The sequence below is a fragment of the Stomoxys calcitrans genome, chromosome 5, assembly GCF_963082655.1.
Source record: "Stomoxys calcitrans chromosome 5, idStoCalc2.1, whole genome shotgun sequence".
In the NCBI taxonomy this organism is placed as follows: Eukaryota; Metazoa; Arthropoda; class Insecta; order Diptera; family Muscidae; genus Stomoxys; species Stomoxys calcitrans.
Window position 1 is genome coordinate 59,365,521 of NC_081556.1, and position 20,768 is coordinate 59,386,288.

General features: G+C 39.0%; 1 long non-coding RNA gene across 1 annotated transcript; it reads right to left on the minus strand.

Annotated features, from left to right (window-relative positions):
- Nucleotides 1–18,260: 18,260 nt before the first annotated feature.
- Nucleotides 18,261–19,248, minus strand: LOC106085004 (uncharacterized). Its single transcript, XR_001220895.2, has 3 exons — nucleotides 18,948–19,248; nucleotides 18,708–18,795; nucleotides 18,261–18,646 (listed from the first exon to the last, which is right to left on the minus strand). It is a non-coding gene; the product is annotated as an uncharacterized LOC106085004 (long non-coding RNA).
- Between the last annotated feature and the right edge of the window lie 1,520 nt (nucleotides 19,249–20,768).

A 20,768-nucleotide genomic window follows, 5' to 3' on the forward strand; every position in this document is an offset into this window, starting at 1 on the left:
ATTCTAGTCGGTCTTCAAACTGAAATAACCCCCATACAAAGCGCTACCCGGATTTTATTTAATTCTTGAGCAAGGAACCTAAATTTTCATCCGATTTGGCTGAAATTTGGAACAAAGACTTGTGTTATAATATCCAATATCCGTGCCAAGCATGATCCGAATCGGTCTATAAACAGTTATAGCCCCCATTTAAACCAATCCCTGGTTTTGACACCTTGAGCCCCTAAAAACCTAAACTTTCACCTGATTTGGTTGAAATTTGACTCAAAACCCTAACTTATGGCTTACGATATCAATGCCAAGTTTTGTCCGAATCCCGAATCTGATATCCCGAAATGACTTCTTGAGATCAATTAAGACGATTTGATTGCTACAAAAATATTGAATACAAACTTAGTTAATAAGGCCAAATTTGTAGCGGAATTCATGGTGGTGGGTACCAAGGATTCGGCCAGGCCGATCTTAGCACGTTTTTACTTGTTAAAATTTTTTTTAATTTAAATTAAGGATGAAGAGGAGGAGGAGGGTGATGATGAGTATGAAGACAACACATCGTGGGTGTAAAGGTAGCCCTTATTAAAGATATCCCTGAGGGCACTAATATGTGATTGTCATATCCACGCGGTAATCCCTGGGTAGCGCCAAAGGCAAAATTTTATTGATTTAAAATTAAAATTTTTTAATTTTAGGGTATATAGTGTAAACTTTTCTCAAATTTTTTATAATCTGGCAATTTATTAGAAATTTAAATAACAGCAGACAAAATAAATACAAAATCTATATTTATGCCTTTAAACAAGTAAAATGAGTAAATATATATATTATAAAGGTTTTTATTATCGTTTAGAAGTTAACATATTTGTGTGGTGTCTCTCAAAAGTAAAACAAATTGAATTTGAGGTCAGCAAAGTTATTTCTCTGGTTGTATAAAATTTTAAAACCTGATTATTTTATGCAAGCTATGATGACACCCTAATGTACGAGGGTCGTGTGCTAGCATGATTCTACTGTGAAAGTAATAAAAATTCGCTGTAGGCAATTAAATTGAATTACAGCAATAATGCACCCCAAGGGATCAAATCATGAACATGAGCAGTCAAATGTTTGTGTTAGCAGTGTATGTCCCCCCTCGCCATAATGTTCACACATTGCCATAGACATTTACATGTTAATAAGTAACACATACACATCAATGAACATGTGTAAGTGCGTACAAGGGGTCTTGTATTTTCACTCCTATAGTCTGTATATCAAGCAAATAAGGCGTAAAGTAGCTGTCAGATAAAAGGGCCATGCATTTGAACTGCAAATTTACCAAATCGAAAAATGGATCAATATGAATAAATAAATACGCCAAAGTCTCCTTAGTACTACACCCACAATCACAAACCCACTGATGCATGGTAAATGTAAATACAGTGGGACAAATTATCATAGGTTCACTTGCATATGAAGGTGAAACTGGGAACAATGGAGTAAAGTTGTGCTGGATCGAAAGTTTTCCATCGATTTACCCTACATTGCGTATACATAGAAGAGAAAAACATCAAATAAATCTGCTTGCCATGTCTCTAGAAGGTAAAATCGGGTGATACATGAGTATGGGTGCTATATCTTAATCTGAATAAATCCACTGATACGGCAAAGTCGATTCAGGAAAGGATTCAGACTCGATCGGTGCACTTAACAATGGCTATGGACCCATATATTTAGCTGAGTTACAAAAAATGTAAACCTAATTTCATTGACTTTAATTGGTTTGGAACCCAAGAAATCAAAATGGTTGTTCGGTCTGTGTGGCAGCTTTAACCAAAGAAAGTCAGAATTAAGGAAACATTTTTATCATGGATGATGGAGCCGATTGATACTACAATATTCCTGGTAGTATGAAATGCGCAAACTTTTATGTGTAGCGATCCATACTCGGTGACCATATGATCTTGCTGGACCAAAAGCAACTGGGGAATTGAAATCTTTAGGTATATCTAAATACAAGCTAAGTATTCGAAATAAAGTTCAAATGGCGATGGAAGGCAGTTGATTACAAAATTTAAGTTGTATGCCATCCAAGATTATGTGGTCAATCTGAACATTGCTGTAATGAAACAGAAGCCTCTCTCATACTTGCTATGACAGACACAAATTTCTTAAAAAAAACATGTGGATGTCGAGGAAAGTATAGGCTTTCTTCTTCTTTTATTGCACATCGTTTAATCTAACTTGGGGATGCTGAAAACCAAACAACGGCAATAATTGGTTTTGATTTGGCAGAATTCAGTATTATCTTGGTCTTCCTTCATCCCAAATGTGTACACAAACCTGCCCACGGTGTCACCTGGGTAGCTAGCTTTAGCATCCGTTAAATGTAGCGAGCTAAAACGCTCCACGAGTTCACACGTAAAACGATAAAAAGATTAGGGCGTCGGAATTGTAGCCCATCAGCCGGAAAACTTAAAGAAATCACTATGAAAAGCGACGAAGATTGAAAATGGATACCTCCTATGTTTGCAATCCTCGCAAACGTTTTTAGGACCATGATCGAGATACGCAATATCTGCACCTGGAATATTCGCACTCTTTATAGAAAGGGTGCAGTGTATGCACTGGCGAAAGTATTAAAAAAGTACAGGGCAGACATACATACAGGAAGTATGATGATTCGGGAAGGACTCCACAACAACACCGAATGGTGACGCCCTATATTATAGCTGCCATGAGATGAGGCATGAATTTGGCTGCGGATTTGTGGTTAGTCGGAGAATGAACACCTTGTCTCCACGTTTATTCCGGTGGATGAGAGGCTAGCCATAAAGGCTAAAATCTTCAACATCATCCTTTTTTGCGCACATGCCCCGAAGGAAGACAGGAACGAACAGACCAAGGATGTTTCTACGAGTGCCTAGAAAAACAATATGACCGTTGTCCCGACCATGGTATTAAAATCGCTCTGGGAGATTTTAATGCGAAAATAGGGAAGGAAGACATCTTTGGTCCAACAGTCAGAGAATTTAGCATCCACGAGGAAGCTTCCGATAATGGATCTCGAGCCTAATAGACTTCGCCGTGATAAAGAACATGATAGTTAGCAGCACCAGATTCCAACATCGAAGGATTCACACGGCCACATGGCTTTCACCCGATCAAAACACGAGAAACCAATAATCATGTTGCGATAGATGGAAGGCATTCTACCAGCGTGTTAGTTGTAAGTACGATCGATCCGAGAGGCGAACATCGATTAGGATCATTACCTTGTTGCACTAGAGGTTCGCAACGGTCTTAGTGTGACAAGAAACGTACAATCTGACACTGCACGGAAACTGGACATTGAAAAGCTGCAAACACATCAGATGGCAACGGCATACTCGACTCGACTAACTCAACTGCTCGATGAAAGTACTCCTTGTCCCGATGATGTAACGGCACAGTGGCAATCCATTGCCCACTCCATGGAAAATGCCGCGAAAACCGTAATTGCGTACAGAAAGCCTCCCCCAAAATCCCATGGTATGACCAGAATGTCGAAATGCTACTGAAGCCAAGAATGCGGCATACAGAGCAATCCTGCAAACAGTAGCAACGCGCCAGATGAAGGAGAGGTATGGGGAGAAAATGAGAGAGTTCTATGCGCGGTATCTCTTTTTAGACAAACATAGAATATTGAATAAGAACTGATATGCTATTGGAGCTATATCAAGTTATAGTCCGATTTGGACCATAAATGAATGCTGAACATTGTAGAAGTCATTGTGTAATATTTCAGTTTATTCGCCTATTATAGCCTCCACCCCATTCTATGGTGGAGGGTATAAAAAGAAGATGAAAAGGGGAGTGTGAGCGAATTGAGCGTCCGGGAGTCAGAATGAAGTCCGGAAATTCTACCAAAGAATTAAACATAAATCTGATGGCTTTGGTGAAGGAACATCCTCCTGCAGAGACAAAGAAGGAAATCTGGTAAATGACACAGATCGTGTGCTGAAGATACGCAAATAATATTTTACCAAGCTGGTGGTGTACGACGATGGCGGCGAAGAGGATATACCATCCATGATGATGGTGTAGAATGTTTACCTCCTAGTCAGAATGAGGTCCATGTAGCTGTGACCCGACTGAAGAACAGCAAGGCAGCAGGAGCTGACGGTTTACTCGCTGAACTGTTTAAGACCGGAGGCGACTCGCTGATAAGGCTTACGCTTCAGCTTGTCTGCGCGATCTGCCTTGAAGAACGCATACCCGATGATTGGATCCTCAGCATACTATGTCCCGTATCCAATAGAGAGGAATAAGTCTCCGCCCATCGCATAAAAGAAACTCTCGAGCGTACTGTGTGAAAGATTAAAACCTAAAGTCAATGAGATGATTGAGCCCTATCAATGCGACTTTGGACCTGGTAAATCCTTTAGAGGTCTCTAGACCATTTTTACTGGATTTCTGGTCGAAAACTATTTTACTAAGTCGTGGTTAATTTAATATTCAAGTTTTAAGTTTTTTATTAAGTTATACCCACCACTATAGGATGGGGGTATACTAATCAAGTCATTCCATTTGTAACACCTCGAAATATTCGTCTAAGACCCTATAAAGTATATATATGTATTCTGGACCGACGTTCTGAGCTGATCTAGCTATGTCCGTCCGTCCGTCTGTCGAAATCACGATAGCGATCGAACGCGTATGCCTAGCCTGTTGGAAATTTGCACAAATACCTATTTTTTGTCCGATTTGGCTGAAATTTTGCACGTAGTGTTCTGTTATGACTTCCAACATGACCTCCATATAACCGATCTTCCGATTTGACTTCTTGAGCCAATGAAAGCCGCAATTTTTGTACAATTTGGCTGAAATTTTTGATGTAGTGTTCTTTTATGACTTCCATCTACTGTGCCAAGTACGGTTCACATCGGTCTATAACCTGATATAGCTCCCATATAAACTGATCTCACGATTTGACTTCTTGAGACCTTTACAAGCATGCGGTGTTCTGTTACTGACTTCTGACTTCCAATAACTGCGCCAAATACGGTCCAAATCAGTACATAACATATTAAAGCTCCCATATAAACTGGTCTCTCGATCATCATTGTTCGGTTCCTAGAAGCTTCAATGCTTGCTGGTTTGACAGAAGTTTGGTATACAGAATGAAATTTTGCGCTTCAACTAAATTTATTTTGTAAAATTTTTTAGTAGAATCCATGTTGGTGGGTTCCCAAGATTCGGCCCAGCTGAACTTACTACGCTTTTACCTGTTTACATTACTAAAGTAAACGAGGTACTAATAGGGTATGATGCGAACTCTCACCACATTTCGTGGGATAGTACCAACATAAATAAGCGGGGCTAAGACTTGGCAGAATCCTTGAATACTAACGACCTAATAACAATTAATATTGGTAACACCGCTAGCTTTGTTAATAGTGTTAGGGAGGAAGTTTTAGATATGACGATATGTTCAGAAAATCTAATCGGTGAGTTTCAGGTTTGGATGTTCTCAATGGAGCACTCCTTTTCAGACAATCGGTTTAGATTAGCAAGGCCAGCGCCTAATCCGTGTAATGAGTTGAAACCAACTGGCCAAAGTTCCGAAGACTACTCAGAAGAAGACTTGGGCAAGATAATTAAGATTGTCCAAGCATAGAAAACATTGACGACAATGCCAAAAGGATTTTGACTGCACTAGTGGAAATATATACAAAAATAGTTGTCCCCTTCGAGAAAGGAAATCAGCCCAAGAAAAGCCCTGGATAACCGGGAAGATTCGCAATATTGGGAAGAGGTTCAGAGACTTTTTAACAGAGGACGTCGTAAAAAAACAGAAGTTTATTCCGATGTGTATTACACATGGCTCAAGGAATACAATAAGTTTACCAGAGCGGCAAAACGTGTCTCCTGGAAGCTTTTCTGCGAACAGGTCGATAGCGTTAATGAAACCGCCATGATGACCAAGTCCAAACTGAAACGTTAGTAGAAGACATTGGAATGAGAACAGAGACAACGGAGGACATGTTGAGGCTTTTGATGAAAACCCATTTTCCACAGGATAAGATGGGACTCACGGAGACACCGGAATCTTTGTATCATGATGTTCATAGAAGGCTTATTATTACAGATTTTATGATGACGGAATCCTTATAGAGCTTCATACCATTTATATCACTCTGACCTGATGCAATATTTCCGGCGTTACTACAAAAGAAAGTCGACTATCTCATCTGGCCACTATCTTCACAGCGTACCTAGGACTTAAACTCCGAAAGCTTGGCAGGAGGCAAGGGTGGTATTTATACCCAAACCCGGCAAGTCAAGATATGCGACACCAAAGGCGTAAAGACCCATAAGCCTTACGTGCTTTCTACTCAAAACCATGGAACGTATTGTGGACATCATGGTAAAGAGTAAGACATCCAGCGAACTGTTCAAATACTAAGAGCATGCATATGTCAAGGGAAGGTTGGTGGAGACTGCACTGTACGAGGCTTTGCATAAAATAGAAGTATCCTTCGATGCCAAGATGTACACATTGGCGGTTTGCATTGACATCGAGGGGGCGTTTGATAATGGGCGGACCGACACATTGATCCAATCCTGAGACCAGTACCGGGTGGACTGGGTCCTTAGATACTGGATAAACCATATGCTAAGGAACAAGTGAATAAATTGTGGATCTCATCATATAAATATAAGGGAGAAAGTGGTACAGGGCACGCCAAAGGGAGTCAAGTTATCGCCACTCCTTTGGGTGGCCACCATAAATAACCTATTACGGATGCTGACTGAGGAGGGACTTGAACCCATCTGCTACGCAGACGATGTTATAATACTTCTTAGGGGTAAGGATCTGAACCAGCTTTGCAGGAGGGCCGAAAGGGTCTTACATATGGCATATGACTGGTCTAGACCCAAGGGTCTCAATGTTAACCAAGAGAATACTGAAATATGCCTGTTCAAGAGGAAGACGAAGGTGGCCCAATTTAACGCATCACGTTTCCTTAGCGAAGCGATTTCGATATCTGACAAGGTCAAATACTTAGGAGTTAATTGGAAGTGTCGCATTCAGCAGCGTACTGAGAAGGCTCATAGATGTTAGGCACTATGTATACGGTTCGAAATGGGGCCTGAATCCGAGGATAGTCCATTGGCTCTTCAGAAGCGTGATTAGATCAATACTTACTTACGCCTCAGTAGTTTGGTGGACTGCTACAATAGGTTCAGAGAACATGTTGCCTTGGCATAGGCGGAGCGATGAGGACCATGCCCACTAGGTCACTGGAGACTACTCTAAATATACAACCCATTGACATACAGATTAAGTGTGAGGCAGCCACTGCGGCTAGAGACTTTAGGCGATGGGAGAATTGATTGAGGATGGGAGCAGCTCATACCATTGTGGTATAGTCGAAGCGACGATAGGAAACCTGGAAGAAAGAGAAGAGGTTTCCGATCGGATACTTGAGACGACACTTGAGGTCGAGTGCGAGGCAATGCAGCCAGCGGCACTGGACTGACGGAACCCTTGTATTGTCATCTGGAAGATCATGTTACGCGGATGGATCAAAGCTAGAGGACAGAGTGGGCCTGGGGGTCTAAATTGAGAACGCAGGGACTGAGATCGGTTTTAGATTGCTTGGCCATAATACGGTCTTGCAGGCGGATATCCGGGTGATCACGATATGCATGGGGTGATGTCTTACTAACGCGTGGACGTCGAGTGTGAACATCTTTAAGGACAGTAAAATGGCCATAAGGGCAATAACAACCAGGAAGGTAAGGTCGCGAACAGTCTTGCAGTGTAAAAAGGAGATTAACGCCTTCTCTGAGGATGTCACAACCCGCATCGTTTAGGTGCCAGCCCATAACGAAGTAATGGGGAATGAGAGGGCAGACGATTTGCCAGTGAAGGCCAGAGAACTGCCGTCAATATATATGGTTAACCCAAAGCCTTTCGGGTCGACGCAGTTCGATTTAAGGGCGTGGACGACGAACGCCGTCGGCAGTCGGCATGTAGCACTGCGGAACAGCAGTCGGTAGGACTGCAAAATTCCTAATAGGTAATCTTGAGAGGATGAGGCTATTAATGATAGGAAGTAAGAAGGAGGTTAGTATAGCTTTTGGTATCATAAAAAGACACATAGGATAACGAGCTCACTTATGCAAATAGACCCATTCAGACTATATTTGAAACGTATATTGAAGGTTATTGGAGAGGCCGTTGTACAGATTTCAGCCAAATCGGATGATAATTGCGCCCTCTAGAGGCTCAAGGAGTTATAGGCAGCTCTATCAGATTATGAACCGATATCAACCTTACTAAGCACAGTTGTTGGAAATCATAACAAAACACTTTATGGACCGATATGGCCCATTTACAATCCTAACCGAATAACACTAATAAGAAATATTTGCACAGAATTTCAAGCGGCTAGCTTGACTCCCTCGAAAGAAGCGTGCTTTCGACAGACAGACGGACGAACGGACATGGCTAGATCGACCTAAAATGTTATGGAGTTATGGAGGAGTTACAAACAGAATGTTGGAATTAGAATACCGCCACATTATTAAGATGCCAAGCCAAACAACTGACTTACTTTTATACCGACCGTTGCAAATTGAAAATTTTGCCTATGAACATTCCACTAAGGAACAGGGGCAAACTTCTCACATATCAATGAGTGCAGTCCGATTCAAGTTTAAGCTCAATGATAAGTAGGGAATTTGAACCAATTCAAAACAAAATCCAACTTTAAAGTTATTGGAACGTTCTGTCAAATTGCATTAAAAAATTTACATTCCAAATATGTTGACTTTTGCTGTTTTTGGCCACGATCGTGACACTGTGCGGGGGTCGCTGCTGGTATAATTTCGTCTGGTGTAAATTCGTCCTTTAAAATAAATGGGAATGCAATCAATTCTGTTTTGTATGTTTGAGAGTGAAACTTTTGGCATTTGGCTTTATTGACAAAATGTTTATTTGTGTTCTAACACCAAGGCTATCATTTGAAATGTAAACACCAAACACTTGTGCCACCACCACCACAAAGAGGGCATTCGTGCTCGTTGAATGTCGCACTCATGGATAGGATTTTGGCGGTCGTCAATTGACTGACTAATGTCTTTCTGATGCTGATTGTAAATAATTTCGATTAGATTTATTTACAGGCTTTCCTATGCGCACACAGGAGGTGCCTTCAACATTGGTCCCTTCAGCTCAAGACTGCTAAGATCTGATTGCGTTGCATACTGTATGAAATGACTGTATGCGAAGGCCAATGCTACACATGCAACAAGACACCCCGCTGAGATGGCTCATAAACATGTGCCATTGCATCGACCCTCGACACAGGAGGGGTGCTCTATAATTAGCCAGCCAGCATCTTGCAAGGTCAGGCTAATGATCCTCCCGCAAGAAACACAAAAGCAGAAGCCATGAACATGTCACTGGTTTGAATTATGACGAGTGTGGACAATTTGCTGGCGATAAGACTGATGTCGTATTTACCAGTAGGTAGTAATTGTAGACGATTTGTTTGTATCGGCCACTAGAGGAAATTTCAAATGCCTGGGTTTCAGTGGTGTGTTGTAATGTCCCTTTTTTGTTGAGGCTTCCGTGTTAGCCAATGAAAATGTCAATATTGGCACTTGATGGCGGCGCCGTCTAACTAAATGGCAGTGTAATTGACAAGGCGCGTCAATGTTTATCGATAGTTGGGATAAGCAACACAGTCAAGTAGTCAGTGTCGAAATGTGGTGTATGGATTAATACTCCTAATTACAAAACACCCTGAGCTAAGTCAGATGAAATGTGTGAAATGGGCTCAACGACATAATTTGTAGTTGACTATTGTTCTCACATTTTCCCTCGGAGACCAGCCGAAGAAGTTACTGGCAGGCAACTAATCGCATGGGAGGTCCACATTGTGCGTCACTTTCAGTAATTTTGCCAATTTGCTGAAATGTTTGACGTCATAATTTGCAGCAACACAACAATTAATTGCAAAGAGGGTGTGTATTCAGAATGTTGGTGTGGCAAAAGCTTCGACTATACTTGGGTAAGGTTAGCAAAATTAAAAAAGGACTTAATCAAAAAAGAAGCTAAGAGCTACAAAAAAGTTGAATAAAATAAAACTCCATATATTTGCTCCAATTGTGGGGACAAACCAAATCCCTCGGCTACTGGAAATATATCAAAAAGGGCGAAAGCTGCAGGATATCAATGATGAAATCGGAAGTGGAGGTTAGGTGAGGTTTAATATTCGATACTTTTTATACCCTTTTTATATCCAGAGACGTAGCCAGGGGGAGCCTCGGGCCCGAAATGATTTTGTCTAAGGAAAAAACTTATATTAAATTTATTTTAAACAAAATTTTCATTTACATTTTTTATAAAGACAAAATTTCATATTTATAATATTCTACAAAGACAAAATTTTGCCGAGGCTTGCGTTAAAATACCCAATAAGTACCCTTGATTCCGTTGTCCGATTTTGATGAAATTTTTTCTCTATATATAAATAAAAGAGACGAGGGATTGACTGGTTGGCCGACTGACTGATTGACTGATCAACGCCCAGCCCAAACGGCTAAGGCTAGAGTCATGAAATTTGGCACGAATATGGGTCTTGGTACGGGGTATGGTGGAGGCCACTGTAGCGCAGAGGTTAGCATGTCCGCCTATGACGCTGAACGCCTGGGCTCGAATCCTGGCGAGACCACCAGAAAAAGTTTTCAGTGGTGGTTTTCCCCTCCTAATGATGGCCAAATTTGTGAGATACTATGCCATGTAAAACTTCTCTCCAAAGAGGTGTCGCACTACGGCACGATGTTCAGACTTTGCCTTTTTGTATAGCTTTAACTTGAATCGGACTGCACTCATTGATATGTGAGAAGTTTGTTCCTGTTCCTTATGTTTGTCCCTGTTCCTCATGGGCAAAATTGCATTTGCATGGGTCTTGGGCTCGCGATAAGATGGTGTTTTGTAATATTCGTACGTTTAGGTACTAAAAAGTACGAAATGGTGACTTTTTACCCAGCACGAACAGATAGGGCTTTTTTGAACTCAAATTAAATAGCGTCTCGAAAACATGAGATATGATGGCAAAAATCTCCCAAAATAGTACTTTTTGATATATTGTTTTGGTAATTGAACTAGAGTTTTAAATGTTGGAATTAAGGTAAACCTAAATTGGGATGCCAAAAGAGTTTTTGGTCATTTACAAACAAAGAAGTACCAACAAGTAAAAGCGTGCTAAGTTCGGCCGGGCCGAATCTTATATACCCTCCACCATGGATCGCATTTGTCGAGTTCTTTTCCCGGCATCTCTTCTTAGGCAGAAAAGGATATAAGAAAAGAGTTGCTCTGCTATTAAAACGATATCAAGATATGGTCCGGTTCGGACCACAATTAAATTATATGTTGGAGACCTGTGTAAAATTTCAGCCAATTCGTATAAGAATTGCGCCCATTGGGGCTCACGAAGTAAAATAAAGAGAACGATTTATATGGGATCTGTATCGGGTTATAGACCGATTCAGACCATAATAAACACGTTTGTTGATGGTCATGAGAGGATCCGTCGTACAAAATTTCAGGCATATCGGATAATAATTGCGACCTCTAGGGGTCAAGAAGTCAAGATCCCAGATCGGTTAATATGGCAGCTATATCAGGTTATGAACCGATTTGAACCTTATTTGACACAGTTGTTGAAAATAAACATAAAATACGTCATGCAAAATTTCAGCCAAATCGGATAGGAATTGCGCCCTCTAGAGGCTCAAGAAGTCAAATCCCCAGATCTGTTTATATGACAGCTATATCAGGTTATGGGCCGATTTCGTTATGATATCCACAGTTGTTGGATATCATAACGAAATATTTGGTGCAAAAATTCATTCCAATCGGATAAGAATTGCGCACTCTAGAGGCTCAAGAAGTCAAGACCCAAGATCGGTTTATATGCCAGCTATATCAGGTTATGGACCGATTTGAACCATACTTGGCACAGTTGTTGGGTATCATAACAAAACACGTCGTGCGAAATTGCATTCCATTCAGATAAGAATTGCGCCCTCTAGAGGCTCAAGAAGTCAAGACCCAAGATCGGTTTATATGGCAGCTATATCAGGTTATGGGCCGATTTGAACCATACTTGGCACAGTTGTTGGATATAATAACAAAACACGTCGTGCAAAATTTCATTTCAATCGGATAAGAATTGCGCACTCTAGAGGCTCAAGAAGTCAAGACCCAAGATCGGTTTATATGGCAGCTATATCAGGTTATGGACCGATTTGAACCATACTTGGCAAAGTTGTTGGATATAATAACAAAACACGTCGTGCAAAATTTCATTCTGATCGGATAAGAATTGCGCACGCTAGAGGCTCAAGAAGTCAAGACCCAAGATCGGTTTATATGGCAGCTATATCAAGTTATGAACCGATTTGAACCATACTTGGCATAGTTGTTGGATATCATAACAAAACACGTCGTGCAAAATTTCATTTTAATCGGATAAGAATTGCGCACTCTAGAGGCTCAAGAAGTCAAGACCCAAGATCGGTTTATATGGCAGCTATATCAAAACATGGACCGATATGGCCCATTTGCAATACCAACCGACCTACACTAATAAGAAGTATTTGTGCAAAATTTTAAGCGGCTAGCTTTACTCCTTCGGAAGTTAGCGTGCTTTCGACAGACAGACGGACGGACGGACGGACAGACGGACGGACATGGCTAGATCGAAATGTCACGACGATCAAGAATATATATACTTTATTGGGTCTCAGACGAATATTTCGAGTAGTTACAAACAGAATGACGAAATTAGTATACCCCCCATCTTATGGTGGAGGGTATAAAAAAGGTACAAAATACGTGAACTTCGAAATTTGGCTTAAATGGTTGTTGTTGCGAAAAAATTTGCTAAAAATGATAGATGTCTTGACAAATATGCGATAAGTAGTACCAAATATGATATGTTGTAATCGTGCCGGGAGTGGAAAAAAGGTACTTAAGTGCTGAATTGGTACCATTTAGTACTTTCGTTATAGATTGAGATACAGATCTGAAATTTGCAATACAGTCACATCTTCGCAGTATGTACAGAACGAATAGAAGATTTTATTGATATTCGTACATTTTGGTACTAAAACATACAATATGGCAACTTCTTTACGGTTTGAGATACAGCTCTGAAATTTAGGAAACAGTTACATCTAGGCACTATGTACCGAGCGACTAAAAGTTTTTTTTAATATTCGTTCATTTTGGTACTAAAACGCACAATGTGGTACTTTATTTACAGACTGAGCTACATCTATGAAATTAGGGATATAGGTTTTTAGGTACTAAAACGTACAAAATTGTTCTTTATTTACGGATTGAGCTTAAGATCTCAAAATTGCGATACAGTTACACCTTCACAGTATTTATCGGCCGACTAGAGTTTTTTTTTTTTTTAATTCGTACATTTAGGCACTAAAACTTTCAAAATGTTCTTTCTTTACGGGTAAGGTTAAAGCTATTAAAATTGTGATATAGTTACTGATATTGCGTGTACCATCGGGGGCAGCGAAGCGACCAGGTATATGCTAGTATATTTATAATTTAGAGAGTTTATATTGATGTAGCAATTTTTTCGAATATTTTGAATTTTAAAAATTTTTGTAAATGGGTTTATTTCAAAATAAATAGGATTATTGCCATAAGTTTGTTTTTTATAGAAACCATCAAATGCAACAAGACATTAAAACGGATTCCAGAAATCTCACTCCTAATAATTTTGAGAAATTTTTTGTTTGATTTTTAGGATATAAAAAAATTTCGTCTTTTGACAATACCGATTTTCCCCCAAAATGTGACGCGAAAAATTGTTTTAACTGTTTTTGGTCGTCTTCTTTGCGACAATCCAAATTTCATTGCGATACCTCTTTCCTAACTCAAACTAGAATTTTTCTAAGGCAGCTACATTCTTGGGTATTTTACGTCGTTAATGCGAACCTGGGCACACGGAGGACCAAAAAGAGCCGTTGTCTAGCATTCGAAGCCATTAATATTGGGTTGCCCAAAAAGTAATTGCGGATTTTTTAAAAGAAAGTAAATGAATTTTTAATAAAACTTAGAATGAACTTTAATCAAATATACTTTTTTTACACTTTTTTTCCAAAACAAGCTAAAAGTAACAGCTGATAACTGACAGAAGAAAGAATGCAATTACAGAGTCACAAGCTGTGAAAAAATTTGTCAACGCCGACTATATGAAAAATCCGCAATTACTTTTTGGGCAACCCAATATAACTTCCAAAAGATATTTGCTTTGTATTGGCAATCAGTGTAAAATTCAGCTCTGACTTTATGACCAAATGAGACCGCCAATTTGTCAGTTCCTGCACATAATAGCTAAAAGCCATTCCGTTTGTAGCACATTGAAATATTGGTCTAAGACCCCATTAAGTTAATATATTCGCCAAGACATTTTGAGTCGAACTAGTCATGTCCGCCCGTCTGTCTGTGGAAGGCACGCTTACATTCGAAGGAGTAAACCTAGGCGCTTAAAATTTTGCACATATACTTCCTGTCAGTGTAGGTCAGTTGGGATTGCAAATGGGTCATATCGGTCCATGTTTTGAAATAGCTGTCATATAAACCGATTTTGGATTTTGAGCTTTTAGACGGCGCAATTTTTATCCGATTTGGAATTTTGTACGAGGGATTTCGTTATGACTTTTAAGAACTATGCCAAGTATGGTCAAAATCAGTTCATGAGTTAATATAGCTGCCATATAAACCGATCAAGGATCTTGAATTTTTGGGCCTCTAGAGAGTGCAGTTATTATCAGATTTGACTAAAATTCTACAAGAGGTCTTTTGTTTTGACCTCCAATAACTGTGCCGAGTATGGTTCAAATCGGTTCATAACCGGATATAGCTCCCATATAACATAATCTCTCGATTATACTTCCTGAGCCTATCGAGGACGCAATTCTTAACAGATTTGGCTGAAATTTTGCACAATGACTTTTACATGGGTCTCTAAGATCCAAACCAAGTTGGTTCAATTCGGTCCATAACAAGATATCTCTCCAATAGCATGGCAATTTTTATCCATTATCCTTTGTTTGCATATAAAGAGATACTGGGCAAAGAGCCTGGTAAATGCGATTCATGGTGTAGGGTATATAAGATTCGGCTCAGCCGAACTTATATACCTAACAAGCTTTTACTTGTTAGAGAATATAATGCACCATTGGCCCAATCACTAGTTTGAGAGGCAATAAATCCCAGGAAGCAGCTAGGACTCTAAATTGTTAAACCAGCGCCTACATTTTGCGATGGGCGTTGAATTTTCAGCAAATAACGATTTGGGTTAATTTTTTATGTATTTGTTATAACGACCACCATAGGTTTGCAACTAAAGTCTAGACAAATATTTGGCCAAACCTGGAGATATTTGGCGGAACCTGGAGATATTTAGCCAAATTCCTTGCACTTTTTGGAATAATGCAACCGTATTCAAGCTTGTTCTCTTCCTCAAAGCTCTTTCGACATCCTCCAAGAGTGTTTTAATTTGCGACTCTGGGGGACCAGTCCATTTTATCTATATCCTAAGAACACCGAATGAAAAAAACTGATACAAATGGTATTGATAGTGAATTTATACTAAAAAAATACAGTATGAAGGAAAGCCTTAAACATACCATATGGTATTGTTTTGGTATTAATTCATGGTATTGATTCACTATCAATACCATTGATACCATACGGTATGAAGTGGTATGCTTTGGATCATTTCGTGCATAAAAACGAATGAAGCTGTCATGTTTTGGTCTGTAAATGCTTACATTGCACCACAGCAGCTCCCATGTTAGCCTATCTTCCGATGTCACTTCTTAAGTCTGTCGCTGTGGTATCACAATAAACAAATTTTGTCTAAGTAAGTCTGAAAGGACTGCCATTCTTTCCTAAACCTAACCTGATTGCATTGTAGTTTTAAACTGTGATTTATACATACTTCTCGGTATCTGAACCGAATATTATAATAGGCCAATTGCAAATTGAAAATTTTGCCCATGAACATTCCACTAAGGAACAGGGGCAAACTTCTCACATATCAACGAGTGCAGTCCGATTTTAGTTTTAAGCTCAATGATAAGGGCCTCCTTTTTCTAGCCGAGTCCGAACGGCGTGGCGCGGTGCGACACCTCTTTGGAGATAAGTTTTATATGACATAGTACATAACAAATGTGGCCAGCATTAGGAGGGGAAAACCGCCGTTGAAAACTTTTTCTGATGGTCTCGCCAGGATTCGAAACCAGGCGTTCAGCGTCAAAGGCGGACATGCTAACCTCTGCGCTACGGTGGCCTCCAATACTTGGACATTAATATAGATATAGAAGGTTTCTAAAACAAGTAAAAAGGCGTTAAGTTCGGCCGGGCCGAACTTTGGATACCCACCACCTCGGGTATATATGTAAACCACCTTTCCTCAAAATTCGGTTAAATTGCATATCTTATGTCATATAGCAGTTATATCGAAATATGATCCAATTTGGACCAAATGCTGATAAGTACAAGTCATTGTTTAATTGCGTATAACAAAATATTGGTCTTTTTAGTTGTTATATCTAAAAATAAACCGATCTGAACTACATACGACACGGATGTCGAAAAGCATAACATAAGTCAGTGTGTCAAATTTCAGTGCAATCGGACTAAAAATGCGCCTTTTATGGGGCCAAGAATTTAAATCGAGAGATCGGTCTATATGGCAGCTATATGAAAATCTTGATCGATCTAGACCAAATTGCAGAAATATGTGAAGGGGCTTAACTTTACTCTTTGTTCCAAATTTCGGCAAAATCTGACAATAAATGCGCTTTTTATGGCCCCTAAACCTAAAACCGAGAGATCGGTCTATATGGTAGCTATATCCAAATCTGGGCCGATCTAAGCCAAATTGAGGGAGAATTTTGAAGGGCCTAAGACAACTCACTGTCCCCAATTTCAGCAAAATCAGATAATAAATGTGGCTTTTATGGGCCTAAGACCCTAAATTGGAGGATCGGTCTATATGGCAGCTATATCCAAATCTGAACCGATCTGAGCCATATTGACGGAAGTTGTCGAAGGGCCTAACACAACTCACTGTCCCGAATTTCAGCAAAATCGGATAATAAATGTGGCTTTTATGGGCCTAAGACCCTAAATAGGAGGATCGGTCTATATGGCAGCTATATCCAAATCTGAACCGATCTGGGCCAAATTGACGAAGGATATCGAAGGGCATAGCAAAATTCACTGTATCAAATTTCAGCAAAATCGGATGATAAATGTGGCTTTTATTGGCCTAAGACCCTAAATCGGCGGATCGGTCTATATGGGGGCTATATCAAGATATATATATATATATATATGGACAAAAAAAGAGTCTGTGCAAAGTTTCAGCTCAATATCTCTATTTTTGAAGACTGTAGCGTGATTTCAACAGACAGACGGACGGACATGTCTAGATCGTCTTAGATTTTTAAGCTGATCAAGAATATATATACTTTATAGGGTCGGAAATGGATATTTCGATGTGTTGCAAACGGAATGACAAAATGAATATACCCCCATCCGTCGGTGGTGGGTATAAAAATAGGATAATAAACATATCCATGGTGGTGAGTATGACCCTGGTACAAGGAGTGTTGACCGAAGGTTGGGCACAGTGAAATATATTCTAAAACATTTTTAAATTTACTTTTTGATTTTCTTCAAAAAATATTTTTACAATGAAAATTTTTTGCGAAAAATGAGTTCCTTAGGTGTTACGTTTGAAAAAAGAAATTTCACAACTCAAATTCTATGTTTACAAAAAATTGCAAACTCCCTAAGTAGGAAAATGTGTTAAAATTGTAAAGGTTTTTGAGAATATTTGAATCATCATGTTTGAGGAGTACATATTTACATACTTTGAGGCGTACATATATTTATTACTTGACTTTCTTTATTAAATCAAATAAAAATTAAAACGCTGATAAAAGTGACAAAGAAAGAAAAAAGTTTACAACTGAAATAGAGCAGAAATCTTTTCGTATATCTGATGTTTAGTTTTACCTCCTTTTCTTATTTTATCTCCAAAAAATTAGGTAGACCTTAGGACTTATAAAAACATGGTGCAATTTAAAAGCATATACGGTAGTAGTTGGATGCAATGTATACCGGACATTTTTCCTCAAAAACGGATTTTCGATCAATTTTAATAAAGTTCAAAGGGAAATTTTATTTTTTTGAAATATTTAACAATTATATTTGCCTAATGCTTTCAGCTGGTTTCCTTAAAATTTTATGGAAATAAAAGTCATTCGAAACCAATTGACAGACACAAACGATAATCTGTTGAAATCGCACAATGTCTTCTTTAATTGGGAAATTTTTCCGACAAACAAAGTTCTTTTATCACAAAGTCAACTTTTCGCTTCAATATATCAAACTTTTGCTATAAACATAGTACTATTGAACGTAATCAACATTGTTTATTGCAAGCAGCAGTAAAAGGACCTTTCTTTTGTTGTAAAACCAAAAACTCCTTAATTGCAAAAGTTCTGTAATAGCCGCAAATGATTATTGGTTTATCGGACCAATAATTATTCTTTTGTGTATATCCTGCTAGGAAGAAAGGGTGAGTGTTTGAGCGTACAGACCAGTGGTTGGCAAAAATACTTACTCTGTAGCACATTATTTTGTACGTACAGAAGAAAATAATCCCAAACGGATCCATAGGCTCGCAAATAATTGCAATTGTGTGCTCGTCGCTGCACGCAAAAAAGTAAAACGCATGAGACATTTTTATAAGAAACAAAATACTTGTATTTCGAAGTTTTTCTTTTACTGCAACTACTATGTAACATTTAGCTTCAAAATATCAAACGTTAGCCATAAACGAAATGTAACAAATGTAACTAACTTTTTTTTATTGTAAACCCTTTAGCATCTTAATAAATGTTTTCTGCGAGTATTTTTGAGGTGGAGGGCATCTGACATTCGATTTTTTGTCATTTCCATATTCATACATTAAACTTATATCTATCGCTTCAAACTATAAAATTCCACAATTCGAAGCTCTTAGCAATATCTACTTTACCAAACGCCAAACTGTTACTAATTTCTTTAAATCATTATATGAATTGTTAGTACGGTCCATATAATATAATGTGTGAAGATTGTTTCATGCAAATGTTGGGCGTGACTGCGCCTTAAATGGTCCAACCGCTTTGGAATACTCTTTCTAACAATTCGGCCAGTATCTCACGAATAAATGCTTCAATGTTGTTTACAAATGTGTCAATTGAAGCGGGCATTTATGTATAGACATGAGCTTTAAGGTACTAACTACTAAATTTCCCATGAACATCCCATTAAGGAACAGGGGATACTTCTCTCATATCAATGAGTGTAGTCCGATTAAAGTTTTAAGCTCACTGATACGGGATCTCCTGTTTTATGCCGAGTCCGAAAGACGTGCCGCATAGTGACATCACCTGGTAGAGATGTTTTAACATGACTGGATACCTTACAAATGTAGCCAGCATTAGTAAGGGGATAACCACCGCTGAAAAATTTTCTTATATTCTGGCTGGGTTTGAACCCAAGCGCCCGGCGTCATAGGCAGACATGCTTATCTCCGCGCCACGGTGGCCTCACATAGCCCCACAAAAAATAGTCTAAAGACGTTAAATCGCACGATCAAGGGGACTTGTTGAGCGGTCCTGAACATGAAATAAAATGTTCACCCTACTCACCTCTCAATAAGTCCATTGTTAAGCGCGCAGTGTGGCATGTGGCACCGTGGAAACCACATGTCATGCAAGTCAAGCTCTTACATTTTGGGCAAAAAAAAAAAATAAATATCATCTCTCGGTAGCGCTCACCATTCACAGCTACGTTACTTGGCCTTAGTACAACTCGGGTTTATAGTTTCAACGAAATCGGATAAATTATTGCGGCTTTTATGGGCTTAAGACCCTAAACCGGGAGATCGGTCGATATAGTATATAGATATTTTTTGGTAATTTTACTTCTTATCTTTTTTCTAGGAACTTCTAATTTGTTTCTCAACAATTTTCGACATAGGATGTGGAACAAAAAAATTTTGTTAACTCAATGCTATATTGGTACACACACACACAAAATGTCGAAAATGGTAACCAAAATTTGAATATAGAATAAAACAGATATTAACTATTTTAGGGTTGCAAATAATCCATTTCAAATTGGAAAATTCTTTAGAAATGCATGAACATGGGAACGGAAAAACACCATATTTTTCGGCCCAGTTTTGAGTAATTAAGTATCCTACATTAAGTGCGATATTTTCAATATCGAACAAAAGAGACGCTTTTATGAGCTAATGTCCTTAAATAGCGAGATCTGTCTATATGGCATTTATATCCAAATATTATCGGACCATACGCAGCACGGGTGTCGGGGGGTCTAATACAACTCACTGTTCCAAACTTCAGCAAAATTGAATAAAAAAACAGTAAGGAAGGGCAAAACTCGGGCGGTGCCGACTGTATAATACCCTACACTAACCATATAGGTACAATGTGGGAGCTATATCCTATTCTGAACCAATTTTGATGGACCTCGGCGAGAAAATATGTTCAAACTGGAATAACTATGGTTGACAAATGACAACATTATTGCAAATTGGCCAAAATCTTACGAACATATATATAGGAGCTATATCTAATTCTGAACCTATTTCGAGCAAACTTCTTAGATA